At 43.9% G+C, this 15,926-nt stretch overlaps 1 long non-coding RNA gene across 1 annotated transcript; it reads left to right on the top strand.

Annotated features, from left to right (window-relative positions):
* The first annotated feature begins 3,130 nt into the window (after window positions 1-3,130).
* On the top strand, window positions 3,131-15,570 carry LOC308482190. The gene is made up of 3 exons (XR_013989131.1): window positions 3,131-3,241; window positions 10,661-10,790; window positions 15,448-15,570. It is a non-coding gene; the product is annotated as an uncharacterized lncRNA (long non-coding RNA).
* The last annotated feature ends 356 nt before the right edge of the window (window positions 15,571-15,926 follow it).

Raw genomic sequence — 15,926 nt, forward strand, 5'->3', positions numbered from 1 at the left:
CGACCGTTTTATGTTTCATGAACATAAGATTTTGTAATCTCCATAAGGCACACACTGAGAGACCATCTGCTTGTTTACTTTAGCTCTTTAAATGAGAGGCCGAGCTCTAAAAACTGATATTTTGCTTTTAAATGTTTGATGGCACACAGTGTTCATCGCCAATATGGTGTTCATTTGAGTGTGTCAGAAAAGCATTATTTGCAAATTAACTGCAGAGACTCTAACACAAAATGTTCCCAGTCTTCAAAGCCTAGGCTCATTCTTTTATTTTGGAAGGAGTTTTGCAAAGGAGGGAAATGGGTGACGCCACCCCAATTTCAGTGGGTAAGGGTAGAGGGAAATATAACCATAGGTAGGCTGATTTTAAGCTGATTATGTGTCTTACTTACATTTCATGATGCCGTCAAACATCAAAGAATGAAATTCCATCAGAATTGTGTGTGCTTATTTTTCCCCCCCATTTCTGCAGAACTCTCAGACATTTGAAGGTAGAACTGGCTGAAGTGGTATCAAAGCCCACAGAACCAGTTGGACCAGAATCCCTGGTGAAAGAGGAAATAATTCACATGCACCATATTTATTTATTTAGTACATTTTTATCCCACCTTCCTTTCATCAAAGAATACAAGGTGGCATGAAGGCAATCTCCCATCTAGAAACAGCTGTACAATAACATCCTCAAGTCTCAGAAAACTTAACCACCCTTTGCACAGTTACAGAGTGCTTCCATGATGAGGCTTAGCACCTGTCCCAAAGGCCTTATTGCAAAGTAAAGCACCAGGGATAATTTTTTGCTTTGTATGCATACACCGTGGAGTGTTGCTCTAGATTATCATAATTTTGTTACAATAAAGCAGATCACTTTACCAGGAGTGATGCTAAAGGCTTATCATGATCTGCGTTCTCTAAGCCTGAAGCCATTTAATGAAACTGGACAGATCCTGGGAAATGAATTCTTTTCTGAATTATTTCCAGAAATCCAGTGGCCTGAGAACCTGTTTATCCACAAATATTACTTCGCCAAGTGACCAGGGGGGAAAAGGGAGGGGGGTACAGAATTTACCTCTGGGCTGATTGCCAGGGTTTGTTGTTTTTTTTTTCTGCATAAAAGTTAGACTTTGAGGCTTTTTGCCCTAATTTTAATTTTATTTTAAGCTGGATGTGTTTAAAATAAAAATAAAAGTAAGCAGATTCATTTTCACTTCAATAATGTATATGGTAGATTAGACAGTTCACTAAACAGCCAAGCTGTTGAGCTGAACCTCATGTGCATCATTTTGCACACAGAAGCATGGCCAAGCTTCTGCCACAGCTACACCCACCCCCCACCCCCAGATTTTGGAAGAGGGAAGGCTGGTGGCAGAGTAGCACATCTAGTTATCAGTAGCACCAGTGAGGGTTGCTTTTGTCCTTATTTCCCTGCAAATGTCCTTCAACATGGTTTGGAGCCCAGCCACAGATTTGTCTCCCACTATCTGCCATCACCAACCACAGAGTGAAAAAGCTTTTGTTATTCCCTACCTGCAGTCTCATTCAGTGGCCTTGCCCAAGTACCAGAATTGCTGAAATCAAAAGCTGGTGACCCTACAAAGTTACTGGAGCCCTGTTAAGGCAATCAGTTATCCCACATGACTGAACTGCACGAGGAGGAGCAGGGATGTGCTTCCTAGCCTTGTTCCCTCTGCCACATGCCTGTCGCCGGGCTCCACCACCCTTCATGCTCTGTAGAGTGGACATCTACAGAGGGAAGATGCTCAACTCACATGGGTTCCTGAGATGATATAGAACCTTGATTCTGTAAATCCTCTGCTGTATGAAGGTTGGTGGAGCTGAGCAATGGGGAGGCGATGGAGAGGTCAGAACTTGCAAGCACATCCCTGTTGTCCCTCATGGGATTCTAATTGCATGGTGGAATCAAATGAACAAATATTAATATTACTAGCAGCCTTTCAATTTATTACGAGCCCCTCACCCTAGAGTCCGGGGGGAGGGAGGCTTACCACAACTGAGACACAACTTATTATTAAAACACAATATTAAAAACAGTTTGAGACAACTTAAAACTACCAAAATAAAATGTGAGTTCTAAAAATATTCATCTTGTGTGTCAAAAGCCAGAGTCAACAGTGTGTTGTCAACATTTGTCTGCTGTGGGAAGGTATATAGTGGTACCTCGGGTTACAAACACCTCGGGTTACAGACTCTGCTAAGCTGGAAGTAGTACCTTGGGTTAAGAACTTTACCTCAGGATGAGAAATTGCATGCCAGCGGTACAGCGGTGGCAGGAGCAGTGCCAGAGCTTCATGCTCCAGCACTGGAGCGTGGAGAGCAGGCAAGGGCGGGGCTTGCACATGTCCCGGGGGGTTGGTGCGCTGCCCACACGGGCATGGCACGCGTCCCGGGGGCATGGCATGCTGCCTGCAGGGGCGTGACGCCCGGGGCAGCCACGATGGCACCCCACCAGGATCGCGCTGCCGGGGACCGTGTGCTTCCCCGGCACTCCTCTTCCTCCGCCAGTGAGCAGGAGACCCCATTAGCTAAAGTGGTACCTCAGGTTAAGAACGGTTTCAGGTTAAGAAGGGACCTCTGGAACGAATTAAGTTCGTAACCAGAGGTACCACTGTACCTCTCAACCGTTCCACTTTAAGCAGGATATCCTAAAATTACAGAAGCCGTGCCAGCTTCTTACTGGATCCCAGGATGTCCCATTTTCACTCCCATGAGATTGTGGCCTCCAAAGACACACATTTTGGGGGGGCTGTGCTCTTGTGTGAGTCAGCTGGCTCCCACAGGAACATGGCCCTGAAAGACACAGGTCCTGCTTTTCCTCTCCCAGGCTAGGACCATTTATGTCTCCCTCTCTCCTTGCCTTCTCCCCTTCTTCCTTAGCCCTAGATATACTGGTCTCCTCCCCTTGACCTGTTCATCTGCTCATCTTCCTCTCACATTTGAGGCCCTTGCTGCTGCTGCATAACTTCACCACCTCTCTTGGTCTGTCCTGGCATTTTTTTTGCCAAGCACAGGGAAGGGTGAAGGATGCTGCTTCCAGCTGGCAGTTAAGTAACTGAAAACCTGTTAGCTGTTTGCTGTGTCTTTTTGAAATAATGAGCTCAGTGTCCCGGCCGGAGCTGGAACAGACAGGCTGCTGTGTCTTGCAGCTTTCTGCTTAGTGTCCTCCTGCATCACCGATGCCAAGGACAAATGCCCCCTTCATCTCTTGGGCAAGCTGCTTCAGCTGTTGGTATGAAAAAAATAGATGGAGGCTCTTCCACCTGTGAACTGTTCATCATTTTGCTCTTAAGGCTGTGAACTTACAGTATGTGTAAGCCTGTAAGGTCCAATTTGTCTTAAACATATTTCAGTGAAATTGTTCCTGTCAATGGCTTTGGAATTCCACCCCTTTCCCCCATTTCCTTTTCAATTCAGAAGATTTTCAAAAGGCACAGCAGGGACTACAATACGAAGCCCGCAACTGCTTCCCACAGCCGTCTATCTATCCCGAGGATCTTTGCTCTTCATTAGTTTCTCTATGAACTAACGAGCAACGGCCCATGCACAGAGCTAGAATGAACCATAAAACATCATTGCTGTTAATGGAGGACAGTCTGTGAAAATATGCCGGTTCCACCATAGGGTGTGCAAGAGGGAGAACTGGAACTCTTACTGTACCTCATTCGAATGATGAATGAAAACGCTGAGCCGTTTCTCCAAGACAGATGAGCACTCAGAGTTTGCAAAAGGTTGTCTGGGTAGGGCACATCTATAAAACTTGCTGTTTTGAAAGATGACTGCAGAACCTTTCTGTGTGGGTATTAATGGTGCTTAAAATGTATTCTTGAATATACACATCTGCTTACCGTTAAGGTAGATATAAAATAGCACGCCATGCTTCACAACTCTTTCCCTTAATAAATAGATTAGTGCAACGGGCTGCCAGATTTCAGCTTCATAACTTTACTAATGTAAATGGGGAGGGGGGGGAGTTTAGTTATGGATTTGACAAATGCTGCTATCCACTGCTGAACCACCATAATTTTTATCAGGAGATGTGCCGAAGTACCGGTGAATAATTTGGGCATCTGGCAAATTGTAACTTCCATTTCTTCCTCAAAAGAACCATTGCCTATTGTCCGTGCCATCTTTCCACTCTGTGACCAGGAAATTGCTGCCCACACTGTGATGCCATTGCTTCTCGAGCAGAATTTTTATTTCATTCATTATGGTTTCTTTTTGTGAGATGTGGTATAATGCACATTAAAAGAACAGAGATATGTGCCCGTTAATGCCTAAACAAAACCATCTCATTTATGCGATGAAGCTGAACCTTGAAGGTCTTCTTAGTTTTTTGTTTTGTCTTTTTAATAATATTACTTTGAAAGTCATGGATTGTAAACTTGGCATGTATTAGGCAGATGTCATCAGGGTTTGACCTCTGAGGTCATGCAGGTCACATGTTGATTCCCTCTTCCCTTTGTTGCCATTGATGCTGGTGGCTGGAAGTCAGGATGCCAGCAATGCAGCCCAGAATCCCCCAGATGTGGGAATCAGGTGATCTCAGAGAGGCAATCACACATTTCTCCCTGTTACGAACACCTCTCTGAATTGTTGCATGTCTAGACCATCCCCTCGTTGAAGAAGAAAACACATCAGGACACAGATATTAGGTTAATGTTATTGGGCAAATTTTGGCCACAACTTTATTGATTACAGAATTTGAGCGGTAATTGGCTTAGGCATTGAATGGACCAGACTATATCTAACTCTTGTCCGTTGCGCAGGGAGTCCAGTAAGGGTAAACCACCAGAAGGGGGAGCCCGGTCGATGCAGACCAACTCGAGCTCCCCCAGGTTTTCCCGATGGAGTCATGTCATGGCCCTAGCCCCGCCCCAGACTTCGGACAAGATCCACACCCGCAGATTCCTTTAATGGAATACCCTTAAGCTTGGAGAGGCAGGTGATGGCCACACCTCCCCTCCCCCATCAAAAGGTCAAACAATGCCTAACCGCAAAACCTTACAAAGTTGTGATGATTGCTATGAAGTAGGTGAGAACCAAATGGCCCATACCAATTTGCCAAGTGGAAAAATTCCTACCAGGCCCCTCAATGGTGACCAACCAAGGTCCATAGCAAGGCCAGTGTAGAAAACCTGCAAAAAGGGAGGGAGGGAGGGAGAATGAGGAAGCGAGCCAAGAGGAAGCTTGCACCCCCAATTAAATGGTCCCGGCCACACCCCCACCAGCCAGCAGATTGGCTGGCTGGTCGCTGGCAAAGCCAGGATCCCCTGGGTAACGTGGGACTACATCCCCCATCCCCAGAGGAGAGTGGGTGGCCACGCGGTCCACCGCAACTCCTCCCCACAGTGAAGTGGGGCGGACTTGCATATCCTCAGTCAGGGCAGCTAGTTACAGAAGTTGGCTCTGAAATCCTGCCTCCCTTGCTGATTCACTGACTCAGATATTTGTTGGCATGTGGACCTGAGTGACCAACAGTACTGCTGTGATTTATTATTTATGAATTGGTTAGCAAGATGCCCATCTTTATGACTCGCTGATGTAATTAGTTATTTAATGGGTAGGATGTAAATATTCAGGTAGTTGTATCTGATACCACCAGGAAGACATTCTCAGTGCAGTCCTGCATTCTGCTTACATGTTGTTGTTAACCAGGAGTCGAATTAGTTCTGTACACACACACACACACACACAAATGTGCAAGATTTCCCATTCTAAACCCCAATGCTAATCTTACCCAAGACCTAAAAAGATTATGATTGCTACACATGCATAATTCAGCCCTTATTTAAAGGTCCCTCACCCTCTATTTTCTTCCATTGACCTTCATTGATTTTCTGCTGCTTGCAGTTTGCGGCAGCTCTTTGAATGTCACCTATTTCATTTTAAATTGGTAACACTATAGAATACATAGGGGATTTCAGTAATGCAAAATGCAAAATGCATGCAATTTGAATCCTCAAAAAAAGAGAAAAAAAAGTTCCCTGTAGTCTAGCTTCACAAATCCTCGTCTATAAAAGCAATTGCTTTTAAATATCAACTAACCTACATATTGAGAGCTAGCACAGTATGGCAACTAAGAGGATGAATTCCATGACAGGAAGTCTCTGATTCACAGCTCACCTTTTAAATGGCATTAGACAAGCCACAGTCTTTCTTAGCCATAGGGTTAATAAAGTTGGTCTGCAGAACACAGACTTTGTAAGGATACCTGAGTTAATGATTGTGAAGTGGTTTGAATTAGGACAGAGTCCAAAGGGAAGTCCCTTTCTTCTTCTTCTTTTGCCGAAGCACGTGGTGACTTTGGGTATTGCTCCAAAAGCGAATGGAAAATCGATCTATCTATTTATTTGTCTATTTATTCAGCTTATAGCATGCACTTCTTCCAGAAGGAGCCCAGGGTGGCAGAGTGGGATTGGTCCATTCAGAGAATGGGCAATCCTACTCCGGAATGTATTCGCTTCATTTTCAACTGGATTTGTCAACTCTTGGTAACGTTGTGTCAGGAACGTCCCTTCCCAGAGTAACAGCGAGGACCCCAAAGGGGAGGGATGGCAGGCTGGGGAAAACAGGGGCTTGCCTTCTTCCCATGCTGAGGGTGGTGCAAGCCCCTCCTGTCCTGGAATGCAGGCTGTAAATTCCCGAGGTAGCAGACAGAGGCAAGTTCAGAGGAATTGCAGCCTTTAGACATCGCTCTGAGGGGGGTGGAGATGTCTCCAGAGGGAGATGGGCAAACTGTCCCCATGGACACGGCAAAGGAGTAGTGTCCAGGCTTGGCTTCAGTCCAACAGGAGGAAGGGCAGCCGATGGAGGATTTCCTGTTGGAGGAGGACCCACTTTTTAGTGAGCTCAATGTCATCTTTGGCAGATGATTGAGCTGTGAGCTTGGACTGAAACTACTGTGTAAATACTAATAAATCTAAGTGCAATTAAACTGCCAGCTTGCCGTGTTCTTGGTGTGAGAGGTACATCTGTAATCCTGACACGTTGTGCCTTTGTTTCTCCTCTTACCTTCCTGCTCCTTTTCCTTTTGTGTGATTTATTTTCTTGTAAGCTTAGGGGAAGGAATTGTCTCATTAAAGTTAGCCCCACAATAGAGGAATGGCAGACCAAACTGATGGACTATGCAGAGATGGCAAAAATGACGGGGAGAAACAGAAACCAGGAAGACCAGAATTTCAACAAAGAATAGGGGGAATTCATAATTTACTTTGGAGACCACTGTAAACAATTGAGCTCTTTAGCAGGATTTGAATAACACTTGTAGTGAAACAAGAACTTCGGATATATGGGATACTTAAAAAAAATTGGAGTAAAATATGCAACGGAAAGGGACTAGTGATGGAACCCACAGAAGGGTGGGGAGAAGTCCAGAGATTTGGGTGAATCTTTGTTTATTTGCCTTCTTATTACAGTACTTATAACTTTGAATATAAATTGTAATATGTAAAACCAAATAAAAACTATTATATATAAAAAAGCAACCATCAGTACAGTGGTACCTTGGGTTAAGAACTTAATTCATTCTGGAGGTCCGTTCTTAACCTGAAACTGTTCTTAACCTGAGGTACCACTTTAGGTAATGGGGCCTCCTGCTGCCGCCGCACCGCTGCCACACAATTTCTGTTCTCATCCTGAAGCAAAGTTCTTAACCTGAGGTACTATTTCTGGGTTAGGGGAGTCTGTAACCTGAAGTGTCTGTAACCTGAAGCATCTGTAACCCGAGGTAGCACTGTACATCTGAAATAAAATATATGACAAAAGCTTTTTAAAAAAAGATATTTGTGAGTGGGGCAGCCCAAGTCATTTTGCTACCCGAGATAGATAAGATGGATACTTTAGGGGCACAGGGTGCTGCATCAAGCATGCAATGGATATAAATTTCCATGAATCTCCCAAAGAGACTGATCCCTGGTTCCTTCAACTGCACCAGCTCACAGCTGGTTTAGGGAAAAGTACCAGTCTTCACAGGAGTGAACCAGCAGAATCATTGACTCAGTGGTAGGTATATTGCACTATTTCTGTCTGTGCAACATTAGGATTGCCATGCCATTCAGGGTGGAAAGGTAGGTAAGGTAGTTTAGCTGATGCAAATATTACAAAATATTACCTTGCTGGGCTATTGACAGCAATACGTCACTGTTGGAAGAGAAAGAATGATATTTTCACTGTGTGAACGTAGAGTAACATGGAATATCAATACTTCCATAATAATGTTTCTTGGTTGACAAAATACAGAGCAAAGCTAAAAGTAGAACCCATTCTCATAGGGGAGATCATATCATGGTAAAAATCTGTGCTAAGTATAAAAAAGATTTAGCATCCTCACAGTCGTCTGTTGCCTAGGTTCTTTATGTTTGTTGCTTTATATGTTAGCCATTTTAGTTTGGGGAAAAGAGCTACCATGAACACTATCATTTGCATATATGTGGCAGATTTATGCCATAGAACACCATCAGGAAGAAAATGCAAGATCATCTCCTTAATTGTTTCTCTCTCACACACCCTCTCTTTGAAAGAAAAATCTTGCCATGTCTGAAAACAAACAGTGGTCTTCTTTTAAAACCTAGAATCATAGAATCATAGAATCATAGAGTTGGAAGAGACCACAAGGGCCATCGAGTCCAACCCCCTGCCAAGCAGGAAACACCATCAGAGCACTCCTGACATATGGTTGTCAAGCCTCTGCTTAAAGACCTCCAAAGAAGGAGACTCCGCCACACTCCTTGGCAGCAAATTCCACTGTCGAACAGCTCTTACTGTCAGGAAGTTCTTCCTAATGTTTAGGTGGAATCTTCTTTCTTGTAGTTTGGATCCATTGCTCCGTGTCCGCTTCTCTGGAGCAGCAGAAAACAACCTTTCTCCCTCCTCTATGTGACATCCTTTTATATATTTGAACATGGCTATCATATCACCCCTTAACCTCCTCTTCTCCAGGCTAAACATGCCTAGCTCCCTTAGCCGTTCCTCATGAGGCATCGTTTCCAGGCCTTTGACCATTTTGGTTGCCCTCCTCTGGACACGTTCCAGTTTGTCAATGTCCTTCTTGAACTGTGGTGCCCAGAACTGGACACAGTACTCCAGGTGAGGTCTGACCAGAGCAGAATACAGTGGCACTATTACTTCCCTTGATCTAGATGCTATACAAAAAACCTAATGGTATTTTGATCGCTATGCACCACACATTGCAGGCAGTGCAAGAACTCCCAGCCCTATGTACCTGTTACCCAATGGAGATATATCTGCCTGACAGATCTAGCAATCTCAACAAACATACTAGTTAACACAGAGAAGGCATCAAGTGAGTAAGCCCCTGCAGGCTGCTAGGGCTGTTTTGGAGGGTGGGAGGTATATTGATTTCTTGAAAGCACATTTAAATGAAGAAATATATGTTTGCAATAATGTTACATACCTGCAATATTTTTAAAAAAATAAAAAATAGAATTTCAGGTGCCTCTTTAAGGATCCTAGGTTTTAAACAATTTTGATGGGACATGATTTATTTTCAAAATTCATTTGCCCCGCCTCACCAAAAAATCAATAAAATCCCATGTATACCAACTAAATTATACAAGGGATGATTTTTAAAATGTTATTAAAGCAGCAACAGGAGATGCTCATGCCACAGGCTGGATGATCTGAGAAACGGCCAGTGAAAATGAAACGTGGGACATTCGTTAGTAATTTATTGGAAAAGGGCTTTTTGAAGAAAAGTGAAAATGTCAATCCAGCAGCAGAAGAATGGTGTAGAAAGACATAGGTTTGTCTCCAATACTAATCCTATTCAGAGTAGACTTGCTGAAACTATGGAGCCTAAGGTTAATGTTAAAAGTTAATGTTCATTAACTTCAATGAGTCTGTTCTGAGTAGGAAGTAATTGTCTACAACTGATAGAATAGTAATCTACAATTAGTAGTTATTAATGCACAGGCAGGACAATATTAATGAAATAACTGACATTGTGCATAATTGGGAAAATTATTCTATAGTGGAATAGGAATATCCCTTAAGAAAATGCATTCACAAAAATAATAGAAGTATTGTAAAGCTGGTGTTTTGAGTACCTGTGACTTTTTTGCTCACAGTTTAAAAATCGTTTATTCATTCATTGTTGTAAATAAATGTCCCGGACAACAGGTTTGAGAATATTGTTAGATCTTCACTCCATGCACCTCCAGCAATGATTAGGGTTAAAGATGGGGTGACAGAATGCTTGAAATATTCTTGGGAACAAAGAGACAAGTTTCATAAACCGTCAAGATTGCAGGAATGTGAATATTATTGCAACCCATCCAAATTGTTGATTGGCCAGTGCTGTAGTTTATCTGCTTGGGCTATAAAGCTGGAATTGTAATACTGTTTAGGTGGGAAGTTTAAGTTCCATTAGAATCCTTAGGCAGGCATCCTTAAATAGGATTAGGAGTTAATTCGCAAGGTTGAAAATCCATTTTTACTCAGGAATCAGGCTACTTGAAAATGTAGCAGCATCTACATCCTTACCCACCTGCTCTGCTCATGAAGACAGCTCCTGGGACTTAAATCATGGCAATCTCTAGCATTTATAATGCATTTTAGACATTTCACATTATTGTGTTGTGGTCCTTAGACCAAACGTCTAACACAGGTCACTGCTATTATTTCCCTATAGCACCTGGTTATGAAATCACAGTGGACTCCCCTAAAGCCCCCTACTGAGTTCGCAGCTGCAGCAAGATTCGGACCAGCGGCTCTTTGATTCATAGCTCAGTCTCTTCTCTGCTACACTATACCAGCTACCGGTATGTTCATCCATCATTATATTTCTCCTACATTGCATTTGTCATGTATGAAATGTGAGCAGGGCTTTTGCACAAGTAGGCTGGCAAATAGGTCATTTGCATCTGTTCTGAACTAGCATCACTGGTTGCAGGGGATGCCTAGAGAGAAGGAAAGGGCATTGCACTGCCATCTTCACTAATGCAAATTCAGGATCACTTCTGAAAGCCTATGCAATTGTATAGCCTGCATAGGCTGTGGTCATGTGGGACACTGCAAAAGGCTGCAGCAGATATGACTCCTCACCCATCCCTAGGTGTGACAAGCAGCTTGTCACAGATGAACTCTAAAACTGCACCTTGTTGTTGTTTAGTCATCTAGTCGTGTCCGACTCTTTGTGGCCCCATGGACCAGAGCACGCCAGTAGCTTTGAGAACACTGTCCAACCATCTTGTCCTCTGTCGTCCCCTTCTCCTTGTGCCCTTCGTCTTCCCCAATGTCAGGGTCTTTTTCAGGGAGTCTTCTCTTCTCATGAGGTGGCCAAAGTATTGGAGCCTCAGCTTCAGGATCTGTCCTTCCAGTGAGCACTCCATTTCCCTCAGAATGGAGAGGTTGGATCTTATTGCAGTCCATCGGACTCTCAAGAGTCTCCTCCAGCACCATAATTCAAAAGCATCAACTCTTCAGCAATCAGCCTTCTTTATGGTCCAGCTCTTACTTCCATACATCACTACTGCACCTACAGGTGCACAACATGGCTGAATAAATCAGTTGGATTTAAGCAGCTTAGCTGGAGTCATCGGTGTAAATCCATAAGAAGTATACATTGATTTGATTCTTTTTCTAACCTTTCCCCTCCCCATTAAATTACTGGTGCTGCTTCTTTAGCTGTCTCCGCTCCAGCAATGTTTGGTTTATCTCCCTTCTATTTTATTTTATATTTTTGCTTTCTTTTTGTAAGCTCTAGGAGGTGTATAGCCAGTTCGGGGTGGAGGGTAGACTTGGAAGCCCTTGTTGATTTAACCTGGTGATTTGAACTAATTGGGCAACTTTTGTTTCCTTTTAGAAAACTGAGTTAGCCAAAATAATAGTTGCCTTTGACTGGACTTAACCATCCAGGGGTCCTTTACATTTTTACCTTACCTTTATAGTGATACATCATTTAAATAGCTTGGAGTCTGTATTTAAAACAAAAATGAAAGTTGAGACAGAAAGCAAATAGTGCTAGTTTACACATCCTTCAAGTGAGTAAATTTGTGTTCTGTGAGCTGATTCAAACGTTTAAGATAGTCCTCCTGGGACTGCACCATTTCAGAGTGCAGGTAAGGTGATCACATTTTAGAATACTTCTGTGCACCAGAAAATGATTGGGCGTGGGTTACTGGCCTAGAGTTATCCTGTTGTGCTACTTTTTATTGCTGAGTGATGGAGCATTTTAAAATGAAACACCCTTGCCTGAAGTGGTGAAGTCCCAGGAGCAATGTACTATGTGCTTTCCCCTCCGAATGTTTCAATTGGCTTTCAGGCCCAAAATATATGAGTTTGAAAGTTCCACAAGTTAATACTAATGTCATAAAATATTGACCAGAGGGAAACTTCTTCTTTGCTGTTCCTGAGGGCAAGACTATAGCTCATGGGCTTAAGCTACAGGAGAGTAGATTTTGAATGAACATTAGGAGAAACATTTCGGTAATAAGTGCAGTTAAAAAACTAAACCAGTTACCTAAAGCAGGAGAACCTTTGACCTTCCAGATGTTTTCTTGTTGTTTAGTCGTTTAGTCATGTCCGACTCTTCGTGACCCCATGAATGAAAGCACGCCAGGCACTTCTGTCTTCCACTGCCTCCCGCAGTTTGCTCAAACTCATGCTGGTAGCTTCAAGAACACTGTCCAACCATCTCGTCCTCTGTTGTCCCCTTCTCCTTGTGCCCTCCATCTTTCCCAACATCAGGGTCTTTTCCAGGGAGTCTTCTCTTCTCATGAGGTGGCCAAAGTATTGGAGTCTCAGCTTCACGATCTGTCCTTCCAGTGAGCACTCAGGGCTGATTTACTTAAAAATGGATAGGTCTGATCTTATTGCAGTCCATGGGACTCTCAAGAGTCTCCTCCAGCACCATAATTCAAAAGCATCAATTCTTTGGCGATCAGCCTTCTTTATGGTCCAGCTCTCACTTCCGTACATCACTACTGGGAAAACCATAGCTTTAACTATACAGATCTTTGTTGGCAACATCTGTTCCAGATGTTGCTGAACTATAATTCCTGTCATAGTTCCGCAACATCTGGGGGGCCAAATATTCCCCACACCTGGTCTAAATGAATGAGGGGGCCTCTATTTTGTTTGGAGGTCCTCAAGCAGAGGCTGCTTGTTTCTTTGTTTCAAAATGTTATAATCTAGAAATCCCACTCAAGGAATGGAGAGCCTGAGGGGTAAGGGGCTTTAGTTCCTTGTTCCCGCCCCCCCCCCCACTGCAATCCCATTCTGAATCTGAAATTTGCAATAGGAGCGAAACTCTCATTTCCTCCAATGGGCTCTTATACTATGTGTTTCACACAGTTGTTTGTAAAGAATTCCCTGGACACAATTGGGACACCCACTTGACTGGGTGTCCAAATAGCACTGAGTCCTCCTTATTTCAGACAACTGTGCTCAATACACAGTTGTTGGAGGAAGAAGACATTATGTCAGGGTAGGTCTAAAAACGCAGCCTCACTCCAAGGTAAACACAACTATGTCCTACATGTTAGGAGAGAGAGGTGAATCTGTTTCTCTCCTGCCCTCATTTTCCCCAATCTTAAGTTTTGTTTGCGCATTTCCACATACATTTGCATTTAAAAATAGATAAAATCCAGCATAAATATTTGTATGCCTTCCTGTATGCATTTCTCCTGTTATACACTTTCTGTATGCATGTTTGCCCAATACACACATATTGGCAAGCAATTTCACATAATTAAATGCATTTTTGCATGTTATTTTCATCACTATACAAATTTGTGTCCACATATGCTTGCTTCACTAACATATGTACTCTTGTATGCATTCTATGGCTAGAGAGCTACATTGCAAAATTCAAAGAAGTTAAAATTTCAAAATACAGCAGCTCTTCAGTTTACAAATTGGTTTGAGAAATATGAACTTTTGTAAATTTTCATTAATACATGCACCAGTGTGTTTCTCCTCATCCCTACGTAAGAGTAATATATGAACAGGGCTACACACTTGCTGCTAAACGACAAGCCCTGCATTAAATTATCATCTGCTGTCTATGTGTCTCCCAATACACTTTTTGCTGGCAAGTTATGCAAACAAAGCTTAATCATTTTACGTGCAGTGAGAAAAGCCCACAAAATTATCTAAACAGTGATCATAATGAAACACCCACTGAAAAGAGTCTCTTGATTATATGACATCTCAGTTGTCCTTTGTCAGCTTCAGAATGAACAATAATTACAGTTGTTCAGCATAAAGGAATGGAGGGAGGGAGGGAGGGAGGGAGGGAGAGAGAGAGAGAGAGAGAGAGAGAGAGCAGTGTAAACCATGGACAAACTCAGCTTCTCTCTACCTAAAAGGATGTAAGGAACTGCACTGAAACATCTAGGGAAATCAGGTAACAAGTAGCAAGGCAGGAGTTGAAGAACCTTTGGCTCCCCAAATGTTGTTGGCCTCCAGTTCACATCAGTCCCAGCTGACATAGCCAGTGGTCAGGGATTATGGAATTTGTAGTCCAACAACATCTGGAAGGCCATAGGTTACTCATCCCTGGTGTCAGGGCAGTGTTAGGACACTATATTAGATGTTCTAGCTCAGAGGTTTTCAACCTTTTTGAGTCCCTGGCTCCCTTGACCAACTATATTCTTTCTACGGCACCCCTGTGAGGCTCAGGAGCCCAGTTAGGTCACCCCTTGCCTGCAGAGCTGGCAGCCTCTCACCCTTTCCTGAACACCCTCCCTTGTGGAGTGTTCCCTCGGCCTCCTCTTCCCTCTCATTGGGAGTCCTTTGGGCAGCCACTGCTGCTGCTTCTGGTCTCTGAGCTGCCCTCTGACCAGCCCCAGAAGAACCATTTGCCTGTGAAGCTTGTAGCTAGGGCTGTCTTAAGCATATGCAGTGCCGGGGTGCAAAGATCCACCGGGCGCGACCCCCCCCCCCGGTTGACCAGTCCCAGGCATGCAGGAGGGTGGAGCCAGCCGGCCGCCTCAGCGTCTCGCTGGCTCGGTTGCTCCCCAAACTCGCAGCGCAGAGCCGCCTGCAGCAGAAGAGCCCGCTGTGGCGCTCTGACTGACGGATGGGCTCTTCCCTGGACTCAACTCTCTGTCCCCGGACTCTCGGCCTGGCGTCCCTGAGAGCCTGGCACCCGGGTGCCCTGCAACCCTAGTGCCTATGGGTAAGACGGCCGTGCTTGTAGCCTGGGCTGATGTAACAAACAGCTGTGCAAGCCTTTGAGAGGCAGAGATGTGGGAGGGCATCAGTTTGAAAAAAGAAGGGCCTGCATTCATCAGAACATAATCCATGAAGTGGAAGGGTTCAGATCCATTTACCTGTGCATTGCTTGTATTTGGCCTGAAGCAAGATGAACGCTGCACCCCATAGCCGCCTTTGACTGGACTTAACTGTCCAAGGGTCATTTACCTTTTATTTTTTACCTACTTTTCTTCTCAAAATCAAATTCTTCTCCTACAGGTTCTAGTCACACCAGGCGACATGGCTGGGCAGCTGCCAATGGCTCAGCAGTGTCTCCCCGCTATTTCTTCCTCCTCCCAAGCCGTGATGCCACTTCTGCCATACTGCTGGTGCTGTCACCATCACCACCTACTCCTGTTATTTCCAGTTGTGTGTATGGAAGACTTGGCCATCCACCAAATATGAGCTCAAACACAGAGTCGTGATGGCAAAAGAGGGGAGTTGGTGCCAGTTGTTGTCCATTGTAAGGAAAAGCATGGGCATGTGTTCTGAGGGCCCATGGAAAACTGCAGCTCACCCAGAAAACCATCATAATATTAATACACAATTAACTAAAGTCAGTGTGTAAATTTGATTTGATAGTAAAGAAGCTGTCTTACAGTGTAGCCTGTAAAATACCGTGTGGAATTATGTACAGAATAATTGCAGGGGTTGAATCTTCTGCGTTTCTTATTTCTTTCCTTCCCTTTTTCGTATAT

This window comes from Podarcis pityusensis (genome assembly GCF_964106645.2).
Source record: "Podarcis pityusensis genome assembly, chromosome: 7".
NCBI classification, from domain to species: Eukaryota; Metazoa; Chordata; class Lepidosauria; order Squamata; family Lacertidae; genus Podarcis; species Podarcis pityusensis.